The 18893-nt window shown below is 45.3% G+C and overlaps 1 pseudogene; it reads right to left on the minus strand.

Annotated features, from left to right (window-relative positions):
* Positions 1-18893, minus strand: part of LOC130130988 (dynein axonemal heavy chain 2-like) — a 334340-nt pseudogene that overhangs the window by 40372 nt on the left and 275075 nt on the right.

Raw genomic sequence — 18893 nt, forward strand, 5'->3', positions numbered from 1 at the left:
CACGGTTTAGAGAATTGGGTTGAACTGGACTTGTTGAAACTTGTTTGAGGTTCCTGTACTAAGATGGCGTTTTAAAGCTGAGTCTAGCAGTGGTCCCATATTCAAGATCTCTACAATGAAGCCAGTGAGTACAATGCTATCATACCAATATGCATGATGGCAAAAATTGCAAAAGTAAGACCCAAGTTGTAAAAAATGTAATTACCCTTTAAGATCAGGGTAAGGGTTCAGGTTAGGCGACATGTAGTTCCGATGGTCAGCGCTAGAGTTAGGGAAAGAATGTAGTAAATGAGGCCCCTCACAAGTATAGCAAAACAAATGTGTGTGTGTATGTATGTGTGTAGCCTGGACATGTGTACTTAAGTGTATGACAAATGCATGTCTAGTGTTTGTGTGTTTACAGTGTGTTTTTGTGTGTACTGTTGTGTGTGCAGTACCTGCCATGTATCAAGTTTGTGTCTGTGTGTAGCTTGTACCTTGGGTGGGTCTGTGGTCATTGTGATGCCTGCCCGCAGGATGGCAATGGGGAAGTCAGGGTGCAGCGAGAAACTGAGGAACAGTCTGAAGTCCAAGACAAAGACAGGAGACAGTTGGCCAGGAACACCCAGTGACCTACGAATGGACCACGGCAGCAGGGAGGAGGTTCAGCTCAAGGTTGCTGATCTAATCAATCAATCAGAAATGAGGAACATTTATTAGTCATTTCATTTTATGCACCAGCGCACATGAAAGCCCACAGCAGTGCAACACAAAAACAAAAACACATATCCAAACTACAAGAACACACATATCCAAACTACAAAAAAAAAAAAAAACCATGTATCCAACATATCCAAAAAAACATTTTTCCTGTCCAAGACAGTGAATGCCAGGATGACTGTCGGAACTGCTGGTCTGCATGGGCTAGCAGTTAGCTTAGCCTGCCCCGCTTCCACGTCCTGTCAGACCGCCCTCTGTGTTTTCTCCTCGAGCACAGCTCTAGGCACGGCTGTGGTCCCTGGGCCCACTGGACGCAGCAGACCAAGTTCTCCCAACCGATCCAGTGCCAGCTCTCTCAGCTATCAAATGAAGACACAAACTTAGATGCAGACGTGGACAAAGACACTACACGGACAGTACTGGGTGAGACTGCCGCAAATGTAAGTTCGCGCCGCCATCTTCCCGCACCGGTACTGGGTGAGGCTGCTCCAAACCAACAATCAACAATAAATCAACAATTAAAAATAATACGTAATGAGGTTAAATAGGATAATAAATATACATAGGATGTTCAATATGTACACAATATGCATAACACATGCAGAATATACAAACAGGGTGAATAGTATCCCTAGCTAGGGTAAGGGTCAAATGTGTGTAATGATGGATGGTGTCGGGGGAGCACACAGACCAGCTTTAGGGGTGAGGGGAATGAGGGTTTAAGTTAATATGTTATTTACAGCCAGGTAAGCTTATGCATGCTGGGAATTGGTCTTGGTGAGATGCTCAACACAATCGGGGTATGAATATCACTTTAAAGTAGACAAAACGGAAATTATTGAATATTATATATTGTGACTAGAGATCCAGCCTTTGCTGTTTTAGCTCCTGGGCTTTGGAACAGCCTTCCTGAGGAGCTCAGGCTAGCATGCCCTCCATCATCCTCTAAAAACACACCAAGCCTCATTTTTATAAAAGGGCCTTTTTATAAGCCTATAATATTTTATGTCCTCGTTCTTATTTCTTCCCCGTTGCAGTCTCATTTTTTGCCATTTAACCTGCTTTTTATTGTTTTCTAATCCATGCATTTTATCTGCTTTTGTAAGGCCCTTGGTAGCAGTGCTCTGAAAAGCACCGTATAAATGCAGTTTATGAATATCGTCATTAGGGTTCTCCCCCCTTCCCTCCCTCCACCTAAATGTTGATGTGGTGGTCTCGTCCTGCAAGAACCATCTGTGCTCCAAATTTCACATCTCTTGTGTTTGTGTATGAATACTAAAAAGTAGAAAAGTAGCCTGCTGTCGACAGACTTGGTGTTATTTTCTGATTTTGCACTACACCTTTTCATTTCTACTCTCCTTTACTCCCTAATCTCCTGATACTTCAATTCATAGATTCGTGGAGACTTACATGCTTAGATACCCTCATCAAGATATTCTGTGAACGGTTTAGTCTTCCTACTTGTGAAATGCTGTGTTATGTCCCTTGTGAGTGTTTTTATATATTTCAATAGAGTAAATACACGTCAAACTCCTGCAAACGTACTTGGCAAGTCAAAAACATTTGACTCTACTGTGAACGGTTTGTTGGCCTGTCAAGATTCACGAAGCATGCGTTCTTGCTTCTCTCAGCAACAGTAAAACATTTATAGATAAAATTCTAACACCAGGATCCAATATGAAATGACCCAGGGCTAAGGTATGTATCAGTAGGAGAGTAAACAGGGGAGAAGGAGGGCCATGGTGGAAGGAGAAATATTAATTAAAGGGTAGACATGAAAAATTGACTTCCCCACACAAACAAATTGCTTGATATATAACAGTGGCATTTCCACAGTTACAGCGGGGCGTATGTGAAACGCAACAAACCATAGAAACTGACAGTCAGGGACTCCGTGGCTGTAATTAATGATTTCAAATCATGCAGATAAGCACGAGGAACCTAGGGGGAGGGCTGAATCAAGCCACGGGGAAGAATCTGACGACGCTGAATCAATCAAATATTCATCAAGTATTTTGTGCACTTTGTCAGGATCAAGTGACACTTCCAACCTCAAAAAACAAGCACTTCTCTCTAACGGAAAAAAACACCACTGCCTGGCAACAGACTGATCTGACACAAGAGACAATATATGCTCATGAAAAGACAAGAGAAGGGGTCGTGCGTCGTACCGTTCTTGACTCCCTCCTCGATCATGCGTGTGGGGTTGTTTGCCTGACCCTGGCCCAGGGAGAGGGTGTGGAAGTGCTCGCCCATATCCGAGGCCTCTGCCAGCTGCACGAGGGCTCCTGAGGGCTCAACATCGGGCGACAGCACAAAGATCAGACGGGTCCTCTATGACCTGGGAAGATGGCCGAGAGAGCACGGAGAGAGTTGCAAAACAAGCAAAGAGAGAGAAAAAGAGAGAAAGCGAGTCAGAGAAAACAGATGAGCCGATGCTTTGCAACTCAGTGAGCTTGACGTTAACCTCAAGATGGGTTTCATAAGGTTCTGTGAAGTCTCAATCGAAACTAAAATCAAATGCGATGGGACAACCGAGACACATTAAAAATTTGCTCAACGGGGCGTCCGGGTAGCGCAGCAGTCTATTCCATTGCCTACCAACACGGGGATCACCAGTTTGAATCCCCGTGTTACCTCCGGCTTGGTTGGGCGTCCCGGCAGACACAATTGGCCATCCATCCCCTCTCCATCAGGGATGGAGCAGCGACCGGGACGGCTCGGGAGAGTGGGGTGATTGGCCGGATGCAATTGGGGGGAAGAGGGGAGGGGGAATAAAAAAAAATGTGTTTAATCCAAAATAGATACAGTTCTAAACTTTAACTCAACAATAGAGCAACATGCCTCCATTGTGGGCTCGCCTCAGCTCCCTGGCAGCCATTTTAATCATCAGAGTCAATCAAAAGGGGGCTTATAGGGGAGTGTGTGGACGACAGAACCCAGCCTGACAGTCAGCCAGAGACAGAGCGAGTTAGAGAGAGAGAGACAGAGAGAGAGAGACAGAGAAAGATGTGGAGCGATGGAAAAAATATGATTGAAAAGACAAAAAAAATGGAGAAAAGAATGAGTTTGAAAGACAGAGATAAAGGAGAAAGAAAGAGAGCCACAGTGATCAAGGAGAACAACAGAGATGGAGAGAAAATAGAGACAGAACGAGGGAGAAATAGAGCAACAGGGCCGGGGGGGGGGTAAGCAAGAGGGAGCAACAGAGAGAAAGAGGGCCAGAGAGAGGTTGATAGAGGGATAAGACAGAGTAAGTGAGAGTAAGCAAGGAAGAGAGAGAGAGCGAGAGAGAGAGAGAGAGAGAGAGAGAGAGAGAGAGAGAGAGAGAGAGAGAGAGAGAGAGAGAGAGAGAGAGAGAGAGAGAGAGAGAGAGAGAGAGCGAGCGAGCGAGAGAGAGAGAGAGAGAGAGAGAGAGAGCGAGAGCAATGGGGTTGACAAAAGTGGGGAAGGTGAGACAGTCCTGCACTCACGGCCCTCATGTCGAGGACTGGTGGCTCCACGAAGCGGGAGCCCAGGTTGTTAACAATGAAGGAGGTGACACAGGAGGCGACGCGGTCCTGACGTAGTGAGCGTACGATCAGCATCCTCTGGAGCTCATTACAGCCGCTCTCACACTCACCTGGGGGGGGGGGGGTTGGGTTGGGTAAGATAAGACGGAGTAAGAGCTGAGGGGTCAAGTGTAAAAAATCAATAAACAAAGTGGAGAGGACAGAGAATCTGTGGGACGTGTCACAGGTTGAGGGGGCGGACGGTGAAACAGGTGGGAAAGCCTGTTTTCATTAAGTTTATATGTGGCTCTGACACCTATCCCACCTCACTCAGTTAAAGTCAGAACCAGGACTCCTCGGGCTCCTACATCATTAACAGACTTAAATAAACAATATGCTTTACACCAGGCAGGGGGGAGTGGAAAATATCTTGGCAGCAGCAAAATCCTCCTGTGATCACATTAATATTGAGCTGAACTTTGTGTAATGTCATTCCCAGTGTTGGAATAAAGCAACTGAAGTGAGTTAGAAATATCCACGCACATATTATCTTAAGCTCTCTCTCCCTCCCTCTCTCTCTCACTCTCGCTCCCTCCTGTGTGTCAGCCTGAATAGATCTTCAGTAATCAGAGACAGCCGAGAGAAGAAAAATATCCATCATCAATGGGACAGCGTCACAAAGAACATACAAACACACAGTGGGAGAATTATTTCTTAATCAAAGACAGACAACACGCCATTGTTCTCTGCTGTCATGCTTAAGAAAAGCTTGAAACGTGTTAAAGCACAGAGGTATATGATAGACACACACACACACACACAAACACACACACACACCTTCATCAATTTGGTTCAGTTCAACTTAATTGCTCGAAGTGGAGAGAGGGTTCTCATTTTATTATTTATGAAGACATTGAAATAAAATATAAGTCAAAGCTGCAATCCTGAAGCGTGTAACTTTTTGATACATTCTATTGCTGGCCTATTTAAGACAACAGCGAATCCAAAAATAAACAAATCATGAACACTTTTGTAGTTCATTTTAATAGCTACTGTTGACTCAAACTTTCAAGGAAAAATTATACAGAACACCAATTCATATCTTCAGCATAGCAGTCAAATGGGATAACAGGGCATGCAGCAGTGATTATGAGGAAAAAGCAAAGTTGCTATGGCCAAGCAAATATGGCAGAACGAGCTTGTAGAAGACCTTTACCAACAGAAACTGCAACAATACAACCATCCATCCATTATCCAAGCCGCTTACCCCAACTGGGATTGCGGGATGCTGGAGCCTCTCCCAGCAGTCATTGGGGGGCAGGTGGGGAGACACCCTGGACAGGCCACCAGTCCATCACAGAGCCAACACCAACACATTCACACCTAGGGACAATTTAGTAGGGCCGATTCACCTGAACCACATGTCTTTGGACTGTGGGAGGAAACTGGAACACTCGCAGGAAACCCACGCAGACATGGGGAGAACATGCAAACTCCACACAAGAGGACAACCTGGGATGACCTCTAGGGTTGGACAACCCCGGGGTTCGAACCCAGGACCTTCTTGCTGTGAGGCGATCGCGCCAAGCACTGTGCCACCATGCCAGACTGCAACAATCACTGGCTAAAACCTAACTTCAAACATGTTAGTTCATTTGTTTAGCAGTGTGGAAGGCACTGACACAACAATACTGGCAACTTCATTTTATTTTGAATGGATGTCTGTGATTAAGAGTGGTCGAACGATAATCCAATTACCACAGATCACCATAGATGTGTCAAACAAAACCAACAATCTTTAGGATTTTAGCTTTAAAAAAAACCCTGCACCAATATATACAGACCTGATAGCTCAGCCTTCTCTGGCTCAGGGCTGATGTACCACTGGTTCCAGTCTCTGGGGTACTGCTCGAAAGAGGCCATTATGCCATGGAAGTTGGGGAGCTTGTCCAGTTCTGTGATGTTGTCCCAGCTGGAGTCGGCCAGCCAGCTGGTACAAGGGTTGAGCATCCGACCCTCCTTGTCCAACACCTAGAGAGACATGGATAGTATAGTACAGCAGACAGAAAGACGGTCAAACAATCCTACCATCCATCCACCTAAATAGTCATCAATCTGTCCATCAATTCATCTGTTTATCCATCCCTCCATTCGTCATCCATCTATTTATCTAGTATCTATTTACCCATCCATCCATTTATCCAATCCATCCAGTCATCCTGCTGCCATTTGTCCATTTTTCATCCATCCATATATTCATCCAGCCATCAAAGCATTTATGCACCCACCCATCCATCCATCAAGAACTCAAATTAGACCTATTTCTGGCATATTGTGTCGTATACTAAGATAACAAAGGCAGCTACATTAAAAGCACAACAGCTATGTTGTGGTCTTCGGGAGTTAGTTAAAAAACAGAAACTAACATGCAGGGGATGAAAACCTGCTAGCCTTTGAAAAGTGGTACATCTCCTGCTCCCGTTTGGTGGTCACAAAGGACTGTCTTTTGGGGGTATTTAGAGCATTCAAAGCCTTCGGAAATTAAAAGTGTATCACATCTGATTTCCTGAAATCAAATAAGACGGCATCAAGACAAGCTTGTATTTGTACTGTGCATGCTTACCAGCCCCCCCCCCCCCCGGAGATAAAAGCTGTACTCGTCCATGTTGAGCTTGCCAGCCACCTCCATGATCTTAGCGCAAAAATGAAAGCTAAAGAAGTATATGGGCCTCAAAAAGACCACGACGTGTGTACCTGGAGAGGGGAACACACACATACACACGTTTATGGGCCTCAAAAAGATTACGACACGTATACCTGGACAGGGGAACACACACACACACACACACACACACACACACACATCACTTAACTCCAAAGACCCAATGCACTCCCCATTGCTTCAAGGACACCTCCTATCAAGCCTCGTTTTGTGGACACATTGCATGCTTCTGAGCTTCAAGGCTGCTTTTTATGTTCCCTTGATCAAAGGATGAGGTTTATGTGCCATAGTTGTGATGCTTAATCCATACACCTTAACTTCATATAAATGTATGCTGACTAAACCCCTAGGGCACATCCTATATCTACAAATACCAAGGAAACATAGTGCTACCCTAGATAATGTACATACTTATATACACACTGTATAAAAAAAAACTTTGAGAAAGACAATGCCATTTCTCATGCATGGCTCTGTCTCAGGTCACACCTGCTGTGTGAAAACAGACAGACAGTGCCCAAGCTAACCTGTACACAGCGTAGGTGTGGTAGTCATTGAGGCTGGCAATCCTCTCCTCCAGCTTGTGGCTGCGCCTGCTTTTCTCCATGCTGAGGTTGAAAAGATCGATGTAGGCATCAAGGGAGAACTGGTACATGGGATCGATGCGGCCCATGTCATTCAACACAAAGAAAGGGATGGACACCTGCTGGGCACATGGACGGTAACCCTGTCGGGACGAACATGTTTAGCGTTACATACACACATGTGGTATGTGCTCGGCTAAACACAGGCATACGTGCACAGCAACAAACATGGCATTTGCGACATCCCTGCCGTATCCCAGTGAGTATGTCTTGTAAGTGGGCCTTCGTGCATGCAGAATGCTGTACATTAGTTTACTTGTGATGTTCAGTGTTTCATGTATTTATGGGTCTGTCTTCCACAGTGTCAGATAGGTCACCTGAAAAAAAAAACACCTTTCCCAAAAATGGCACAATGGCATTTTCAAATTACTTCCTCTGACATTCACACAGTCTCTTCCGCTGGTGGCTTTCCATTTTACCTACCTCCGTCTGCTGACACCATCACCTGCGGGAAACACTGGTATACAAAGATAAAGACGAGCAAAGCCCACGACCCATGAATACAGATCAGCACACGCATACACAAGCACACGCATGCATCCAGATTTTCCACTAAAAGCAAGATTTGTATACCAAGATCTTATTTTTTGATTTTACAATTATTTGTACCTTTTACATCATTTTTTCCCCTTTCTCATGTGAAGCATATTGCATGTGATTTTAATGACACGATGTACTCTAAAAATTCCTGTACCATCTTTCTCCATTAGAAGGGCAATAAATGTTATTAACTGACCAATTGAAAGACAGACGGACAGACAGACAGATATATACACAGACAGACAGACAGAAAGACCACCTGGGTGTTGTATAAGCATCTCTTGTGGGAGGTAGAGTGCAGAGCAGGAGCCAAATTTTCTACTGCAGCCTCTCTGACGGATGGACTGAAGGAACCTTATTTTATCCTATAAATATTTAATTCCCCGATCCTCCAAACTATTAGCTGCTTCCCTCCTGTTCCGTTGCCTGTCCTCTTTTGCTCTCCACCTTTCTATTCTCATCTGTTCCACATCCCCTACACTCCCTTCTAACCTTTCTGTTGGTGTCAAACTATTAGAGCGACTCACATTTTGTTCCTACTCAGCTCTTCTTTAAACTGTGGTCAAAGCTTTAAACCCTTTTTAACTTTTAGCCACTTCCTCTTACGAAAACTAAATCTCAGCTGGCCCATTAGCTTGTGAATTGCATTTACATTTTAGGCTATTAGTGAGTGCTGCTATTCAGGGTGGTTATTCACCTCCACTTTGTTGTTCAATTATCTCCTTCCTTTGGTCAGGCTTCCTCCTTCTGTCTTTAACAATCTGGATAACTTTCTACTGCTCCCTCCCTCCCTCCCTTCCCTCTTCTTCCTCCTTAGCCCCTCTTCATCTTTTCCCCTCCCTCTCTGTATGACTACTACTTTCGGCTGCTCACATTAGGGGTCGCCACAGCGGCTCATCCGTTTCCATCTCTTCCTGTCTTCTGCATCGTCCTGTGTCACAACAGCCACCTGCATGTCCTCCCTCACCACATCCATAAACCTCCTCTTCGGCGTTTCCTCTTTTTTTCTTCCCTGGCAGCTCCATATTCAGCATCCTTCTCCCAGTATACCCAGCATTTCTCCTCCACACATGTACAAGCCATCTCAATCCTGCCTCTTGCTTTGTCTCCAAACCGTCTAACCTGAGCTATCCCTCTAATATAATCGTTCCTGATCCTGTCCTTCTTCGTCACTCCCAATGAAAATCTTAGCATCTTCAACTCTGCCACCTCCAGCTCCATCTCCTGTCTTTTCATCAGTGCCACTGTCTCCAAACCATATAACATAGCTGGACTCACAACCATCTTGTAAACCTTCCCTTTATGGTACCTTGCAAATCACTCCTGACACTCTTCTCCACCCACTCCACCCTGCCTGCACTTTCTTCTTCACCTCTCTCCTGCACTCCCTGTTACTTTGAACAGTTGACCTCAAGTATCTAAACTCATATGCTTTGTCACCTCTACTCCTTGCATCCTCACCTTTCTGCTGTCCTCCCTCTTGTTCATGCATATGTATTCTGTTTTGCTCCTACTGACTTTCATTCCTCTTCTCTCCGGTGCACACCTCCACCTCTCCAGGCTCTTCTCACCCTGCACCCTACTCTCACTACAGATCACAATATAATTCGCAAATGTCATCATAGTCCATGGAGACTCCTGCCTGATCTCATCCATCAACCTGTCCATCACCATTGCAAACAAGAAAGGCCTCAGAGCCGATCCTTGATGTAATCCCACCTCCACCTTGAACCCATCTGTCATTCCAACCTCACCATTATGACACTTCCCTCATACACATCCTACACCACTCCTACATATTTCTCTGCAACTCCCAACTTCCTCATACAATACCACACCTCCTCTCTCGGCACCCTGTCATATGCTTTCTCTAAATCCACAAAGACAAAATATAGCTCCTTCTGGCCTTCTCTATACTTCTCAATCAACATTATCAGAGCAAACATCACATCTGTGGTGCTCTTGCGTGGCATGAAACCATACTGCTGCTCGCTGATCGCCACCTCTGCTCTTAACCTAGCTTCTATTACTCTTTCCCATATCTTCATGTTGTGGCTGATCAACGTTATACCTCTGTAGTTGCTACAGTTCTGCACATCACCCTTATTATTGAAAATCGGTACCAGTATGCTGCTTCTCCACTCCTCAGGCATCCTCACTTTCCAAGATTGTGTTAAAAAAAATCTAGTTAAAGGTCCATGGTGGTGTAGAGGTCTAAGCATCGGCTTTGTGTCGATGCAGTTGCCCACTGGGGACCGGGGTTCGTGCCCCAGTCTCGTCAGATCTGACTATGGCCGGACTCAATGAAGCAGCAATAATTGGCAACGCTGTTTTCGGGAGGGGGGTGTAGTCAGCTTGTGTTCACCGCATGAATACGTCTCTGTGTGTGTTGGAAAAAGCAGTGGTTCGGCCTGGATTTGCCTCGTCACGAAAGTGGGGAGGCGTCTCCTTCGAGACTGCCAGCCAGAGAGATGCAGTTGGCGAATGCATGCAGTACAAGGGTGGGTGTTTGAACTAAAATAGGGATCGATTGGCCACTAAATTGGGAGAAAAAAACAGAAATGAATAAATAAATAAATAAATAATCTAGTTAAAAACCCCACTGCCATCTCTCCTAAATATCTCCATGCTTCCACAGATATGTCATCTGGACCAACTGTCTTTCCACTCTTCATCCTCTTCATAGCTGCCCTCACTTCCTCCTTGCTAAACCACCGCACTTCCTGATTCACTCTCCCTACATCATCCAACCCTCTCTTTCATTTTTTTTTTATTCATCAGCCCCTCAAAGTGCTCCTTCCATCTTCTCAGCACACTCTCCTCACTTGTCAGCACATTTCCATCTCTATCCTTGATCACCCTAACCTGCTGCACATCCTTCCCAACCTGGTCCCTCTGTCTAGCCAATCGGTACAAGTCCTTTTCTCCTTCCTAGGTGTCTAACTTCTCATACAACTCACCATACGCCTTTTCCTTTGCCTTTGCCACCTCTCTCTTCGCTTTACGCTGTATCTCCTTGTACTCCTGTCTACTTTCTTCATCTCTCTTACTATCCCACTTCTTCTTTGCCAACCTCTTCCTCTGTATACTTTGCTGTACTTCCTCATTCCACCACCAAGTCTCCTCGTCTTCCTTCCTCTGTCCTGATGACACACCAAGTACCTTCCTAGTTGTCTCCCTCACTATTTCTGCAGTGGTTTCCCAGCCATGCGGCAACTCTTCACTACCACCCAGTGCCTGTCTTAACTCCTGCCTGAACTCCACACAACAGTCCTCCTTCTTCAACTTCCACCATTTGATCTTTGGCTCTGCCTTCACTCGCTTCCTCTTCTTGGTCTCCAAAGTCATCCTACAGACCACCATCCGATGCTGCCTAGCTACGTTCTCCCCTGTCACCACCTTGCAGTCTCCAATCCCTTTTAGATGGCGCCTCCTACACAAGATATAGTCCACCTCTGTGCACTTTCCTCCACTCTTGTACGTCACCCTGTGTTCCTCCTCTTCTTGAAATATGTATTCACCACAGCAATTTCCATCCTTTTCGCAAAATCCACCACCATCTGTCCTTCCACATTTCTCTCCATGACACCACACCTATGCATCACCTCCTCATCACCTCTGTTTCCTTCACCAACATGTCCACTGAAGTCCGCTCCAATCACCACTCTCTCCTCCTTGGGTACACTCTCCACCACTTCATCCAACTCACTCCAGAATTCTTCTTTCTCTTGCATCTCACACCCAACTTGTGGGGCATATGCTCTGATAAAATTCATCATCACATCTTCGACTTCCAGCGCCATACTCATCACTCTGTCCGACACTCTCTTCACCTCCAACACACTCTTGACATACTCTTCCCTCAGAATTACCCCTACCCCATTTCTACTCCTATTCGCACCATGCTAGAAGAGTTTGAACTCCCCTCCGATGCTCCTGGCCTTACTCCCCTTCCACCTGGTCTCTTGCACACAGTATACCTACCTTTCTTCTCTCCATCATATCAGCCAGCTCTCTCCCTCGACCAGTCATAGTGCCAACATTCAAGGTTCCGACTCTCACCTCCATACTCTTACCCTTCCTCCTCTCTCGCTGCCTCTGCACATGCCTTCCCCCTCTCCTTCTCCTTCGCCCAACAGTAGCATAGTTTCCACCGGTACCCTGCTGGCTAACAGCACTGGTGGTGGTAGTTGGTAACCCGGGCCTCGACCGATCCAGTATGGAAATCTGATTCATGATCTGCATATTTGATTTGGCAAAGAGTTTATGCCAGACGCCCTTCCTGACGCAACCCTCCCCATTTAGCCGGGCTTGGGACCAGCACTAAGAATGCACTGGCTTGTGTATCCTCAGTGGCTGGGTTCCCCTCCCTCTCTGTATCACCCTCTAAATTCCTTTCCCATTTTATTCTCATGGCACCATACCGGAATTCCGGAATTCCAGTCTTTTAATTTTTGTTTTTGCGCTAGCTGAAAATTCATTCTAACATATCTCTAATCGAATTACATTTCAAAGCAGTGAAGAACAATGAAAGCACTTTTAAAGTTAATTTTTTTACAAATTTATTGAATTGTGCAAATTCGTTAAATGAAGGCTGCTAGAAAATTGTACTCAATAAGGAAGGCTATCATGTTGTGCCATCATGTTCAAACTTCGAAGTTTGAAAACATGTGCATGAGACTGTAATTTACCCCAGTTACAATGTGATTTGATGCCAGCAAGCAACATCAAGTGGTTAGAGAGTGATGCCAACTCTTTTACACTGTTGGTAGGTGATCAGCATATTATCTATCATTGGTTAATGATCAACATGTTAGCCATATTTTTGCCCTTATTTATCCATTTAAATGTGTTGCTATATGTTAGCGTTAGAGAAGTGACGTGTGCTTTCATTACGTATGGCATGAGAAAATATCAGCGATGACGATGTTGAATGAACACCACCGCCTGGTATTGCTCCAAAACAATTTGTCACCAGGAAAAGCCAGCCTTTTAACATTCTTCAATGCCACTGCTGAACAAAGATATCCTGTACCATCTTTTGCAACTAGAAAGACAATAAAGTGGACTGGCCAAGTACAAGAGAGTCTAAGTCTTGATGATGTGATGTGTGTGATCACAGTGATCTTAGCTGGCTTAGCTTGGCGAACCCACTGCTTCCCCTATATCCAACCCCCCATCTGCTGACCTCTCAGGCGGCATCAATCTTGATCTGTGTCTGCTCGCTGCTCTTCAGTTGGACAGACACCTCAGTGGCCGTCACCTTGGACATCTGCAGGGGATTCACCAGCTGCACGTCATCCAGGGGGGAGCTTGTGGCCTCGTTCAATGACCTAATGGACGGACATATTCTCACACTCACACACATACACATACACACACACTGATAAACATAAACACACAATTCGGCGACATAAATGCATATTTTGCATGCATGCATACAAAGAATAGTTACACACACACACACACACAACTGTTGCAGGCATTCCCACGTGTCTATAGTGTGTGTGTATGTCTATGGTTCTATTGAGTAATTCATATGTGTGTGTGTGTGTGTGTGTGTGTGTGTGAGCTTATATGTGTGGTTGTAATGACCAATGCATGTGGGCGAGTATGTCTGTATTGGTGTGCATCTGTGTGTTTGTACATAGGCCTATATAAGGATCAATTAAGGGTTTTGTTTATGTGTACAGATGTGTGTGTGTGTGCGTGTGCTCTAACTGACCGATTTGTGAGGGACTTGTTGAGTATGGGTGCCAGTGAAGGGTCCAGTTCTTCCTGGACATTCTGCAGTAGAAGCAGGTTCCCAGACCCAGACTGGACTGCGTTCTCCAGTGTCCGCAGGAAGTCAGGCATCTGCAGGTCTATCACCTTTCAGATCATCCAACACGCACACACACACACACACACACACACACGCTCATGAACACAAAAGGCACACACATAAAGACAGAAAGAATATTAGAAGAAAGTTGGAAGTCATATGAAGGAAGAAGAAAGAAATGGGAGAGGGAGAGAGAGAGGGAGAGAGAGAGCGAGAGAGAGAACGACCCAAGCCAAAAAGAAAAGAAAGAAAAGGCGAGGGTGATTGGGATAAAAATGGAGTCAAAAGAACTAGACTATTACACTTAGATGGACACGTCGTTCTAAAACGCCCCAGCCGTACTCGCTAACTGCCACGGCCCAATTGTCCCCTAAATGTCACGCTGTGGTGGCATTGTGAGCAAGCAGCCAAGTGGAGTGGAAGCAATGAGGCAGAGCAAAGAGCTATAGCGAACAAGACAGAAAGAAAGAGAGAACGCAAGGCAGAGAAAAAAGAGAGAGGGAGGGAGGGAGGGAGAGTTTGTGGGGTTGTTAGTGTATGCATGTATGGAGGGAAGGTCAGACAGACGAAAGCCATAGACGCATCCAAGACACAGTGAACACATTTGGTGAAATTGGGGGGAGACAGAGAGGAGTTACTAGGGGAGATGTAAGTGAAAATTGTGTGTGTGTGTGTGTGGGGGGGGGGGTGGTGGTAACTGATTGGAGGAAGGGGGATTAGATCAACTTCTCCCCTTCCATCTGCAGACAGCACATGAACACAGGAAAAGTATTGCGTTTAGCGAGAGAGCAGTTTATCCATGGCGGCAGATGAAAAAGAAGAAAATGTGAGCGCCTGTTGACTTCCTCTGCGGCTTCATCTGGCTTTACAGCACAGACGGCTAATCTTATCTGATATCCAGTCAAACTGAATGCCCGCAAATGTCAAGGCCCTTTCCTCAAATATGGCCGTAATACACTTCAACTGCAATATATCTGTTGATAGCAGCATGAAGCAATCTGGCTTCCATTTTCCTCCCCGAGGGGGTGGGACCAGGAGCCACACAAACCTAACATTGTCAAGCTTTATGTATGTTTTTCGGTGCTCCGGTGACCTTTCTGAGCGTGTTAAAGGCTGAGAGAAAGCCACTTGAATGGTACGATTTGTTTACTGTGCGGCAGCGGTAAGGGAAAGCAAGTGGTTGCAGATGAGAGAAACGTATTCGGACCTGGGCACAAAACCGATAAGCGAAGCTTGTGGAGGGTTTTTTTTCATGGTGCTTAGCTGATGGATTTTGTGGTATGAAGTGGCTAGTGGAAGAATGTCAGTATAAATCTGACATGTGAGTTGCGTGCAGTGCTAACATTAACAGTTCACCTGTTAATGGGGCAACACAGTGGCCCAGTGGTTAGCACTGTTGCCTCACAGCAAGAAGGTCCTGGGGTCGAACCCCAGGCCGTCCCAGGTCCTTTCTGTGTGGCGTTTGCATGGTGTCTGCGTGGGTTTCTTCCGGGTGCTCCGGTTTCCTCCCACCATCAAAAAGACATGCATGTTAGGGTTCATACTCCTGCCTGTGTCCCTGAGCAAGGCAGTGGAAAGAAGAACTGGAGTCGGTCCCCGGGTGCTGCAGCTGCCCACTGCTCCTATACAATAGGCTGGGTTAAATGCAGAGAACACATTTCCTTGTTACTGAGCAACGGTACATCGACAACATAAAGTAGTTTTCTTTCTTTCTTTTTCTAATAGTCTGTTATTGTAGCATAGCTGGGTGTTCATAATTGTTAATATTTGACTGGGGTTTGATGATAAAAAGGTTTTAGTTGTGTTTGTCAGTTGTAAGTCAGCACTGTAAATCTGTGGTGCGCGCGCACGCACACACACACACACACACACACACACACACACACACACACACACACACACACACACACACACACACACACACACACACACACACACCCAAAACAGGCTCTTAACTGGCTTGTCTGGCTGGTACAAGCACAGACACTTGGCTGCACTGTTGAGCTGCCTTGTGGTGTGATGAGCCTAACTAAAAGACACACCACTGATGGGAAGTGCCGGCTTCATAAACCCCCAGGAGACACCTGCGCTCACACTCAACACCGCAACAACGGGCGGGTTACTAAACGGTGCAGCCTGCAAGACGGGCCAGCAGATCTCGTGACAGTCCTATAACAGTACGGTACCCCTTTCTGGAGAACTGGCCAAAGGTATCGTGACAACACATACTGCTGACCAGGAAATGCTGATAGTATAGATAGACAAAAAAAACAGGAGGGAAATGGATGGCAAACATAAGGTATCGGTACAGAAACAGAGTCTATGTCTCGCCCTGACGTCAGATATTACAAGATGTCTTGGCCGTGATAATGAAGGAACATGACCTTAGAAAAAGAGACACTTCCCTCCCGGCTCTGTGCTGTTTCTCAGCTCACAGAGGGGATAATGGAATAAGCAATGTGGCTGATTTTATGCAGGTTAGACAGGGCTAGCCAAAGTGCGCTCATTATTTAAGCTACTGAGATTTGTTCAAAAGAAAATCACCATTATCTTTACCCCTGATTAGCCCCAGAGATGAATTATAAGGGAATACAGGTATTCAAGAAGAGATGGTGTTTCTAGTCCAATGTTGTGAACAATTTTGGGGGTAATCCTTGCCTTAGTAAACCTGTTTAGTTCTGCCATTGAAAATTAGCATCAGAGTATTAAAAAATAAGTTTTGTGACATCCATCTACAGCAAATATGCGCAAAACAAACTGTAAAATACATTGCTGGATATTACTGCAATGTAGCAGGAGTTCTCAAGTATATTGAAACGATTCGGAGGGTTTCCCTGTGTAGAATACACAGCCATTGGACAAAAAAACAATAAAATAAATCAAAAAAGCACACAAGATAGCACCAGAAATCAACAATTTGCCATGATGTTCCAGGACCTTCATCACCACTACACAGAATAAGAGTTAAGCATCAACAACTCTACTTATGAAACTGAATTGGCCGGCTCTTACTCTCTTCATCCCCACATTCTTGATCCACTTCAGAGCTTGACCTTGGGGGGGTGGTCCACCCCCAGTGGCCATCTTGAAACACAAGACACAATGGTTAAAAAAAGAGCATGCTGAACGCCAAATTGGATTTGCTTCAAAATGCCCTTCAGACAGTTCTGTGTTTCTGATCATTTATCACTGACAGCAGCTCAGCGGTGAAGAAGAGTAGTGAGGATTGATGACTAAAGCTTATGAGGCCACATCTCTGTTTACTTAAATGATGTCTATTTGGCAAACCTCCGCTGCGGCAGGGGCTACCCGGCACAGAGACATGGACACAGATGGAGAATGATGGAGCAATAGCCCGTTTATTAAAACAAAGACCTTAAAAACACTCGTATTAAAAACCATTTAACAGACTAAACACAGACGTCCACATAAAAGTCTCATGAGGGAAAGAGCTATGCGAGTCTGTGCCCCTGCAGTCTTCAGCTCTCTCCCGGGCTCTCGTGTGTGTCTTTGCGGGGGTGCAGCTGGGTTTAAATCTGTCTCGAGCTAATTACGCTGACTGGAGACAGGTGCAAACACACCGAAATCACCACGCTCTACTTGACCTGCTCTGTTAAAATCAAAGTCATGAAAGCTCAAGTCCTCCAGGGTGCCAGACTACATGGTGCCTCTAAGTGCCGCACCTGGGGAGAGGGAGAGAGTGAGAGAGAAACACAGGCAGAGAGAGAAAGACGACATATGAATAAGAGCTAATAATTCCTTGTATGTATGCTCAGTAATCCAGGTAAGGAAATCACAGAAAGGTGAATCAGTTCATCCGGACACATGGTTTAGTGGGAGAAACGTTTCATCACTCATCTGAGTGACTTCGTCAATCTCAGCTGACTGCAGGTATCCCCACCTTGTAAACAACACAGCTACATAATGACCGAAACCAACAACTGGTTTCATATTCAAATAGGTGCGACCGTTACCTAGTTTCAGTGGCCATGTGTACTATTCACAGAGGATTGGGGAACAGTTGCAGTCACAGCATTGTGAGATGGCGACACATATACTCTTAGGGCCTTTTGGTTGCTTTGAAACCCCAAAACACACTGTGCCAGAAATTGGTCCACCCCAAGGATCGAGTCCCCCAGCACAAACAGCAATATAGTGTACGCTGTTAAGAACCAGGAGGATCGCCGTGACTTGTACATCGAGGAGACCAAACAGATGCCGGCCAAGGGGATGGCACAACACAGAAGAGCTAACACCTCAGCACAGGACCCCACAGTCTACACCTATATCTACAGGCCAGTGGTCACCCTTTCAAGGATGAGCATGTGCACATCCTTGATAGGGAGGAATGCTGGTTTGAGCGGGGGAGTCAAAAAGGCCATCTATGTGAAGAGGGACCAGTGACCGGGACCCGGCGATCCTCGTGTTTTTTTTTTTGGGGGGGGGGGGGGGTTGAACAATATATTTATTGGTTTTCAGTTTGCAAATCACATCAAATTGTACATCAACAGTACAGAACACAGCAAACATTTTTCACCCTGTTGTCCCTCCCATAACCCAATCCCTAAAACCTTAAGTACATAAAAGATAATTATATAAAATAAATAAATCATATAACCTAAAGTAACGAGAAGAAAAACAAAACAGTAAAAAGAAACAATATTTAAAGGGTGTTTTTCTGGTCAATGTACACGATCATATAAAGCTACCCTACTCCCCCAGAGCTTGTTCTTGCTGAAGCAAGTTGCCAACATTAACATTATGCCTTAAGAAGTACATAAAGGGTCTCCAGATATCATCAAAAACAATTTGCTTACATCTAACAATATATGTTAGACATGTTTGACGCCATATCTTTAATCTACACTCCAATTCTTGGTCCATCAACATTTTTCCAGTTAAGAGCAATTATATGTTTAGCTTGTAATATACACATGTCTATGAACCTGAACCCACTGCTTTGTAAACGTGGG

The sequence above is a fragment of the Lampris incognitus genome, chromosome 20, assembly GCF_029633865.1.
Source record: "Lampris incognitus isolate fLamInc1 chromosome 20, fLamInc1.hap2, whole genome shotgun sequence".
Lineage (NCBI taxonomy): Eukaryota > Metazoa > Chordata > Actinopteri > Lampriformes > Lampridae > Lampris > Lampris incognitus.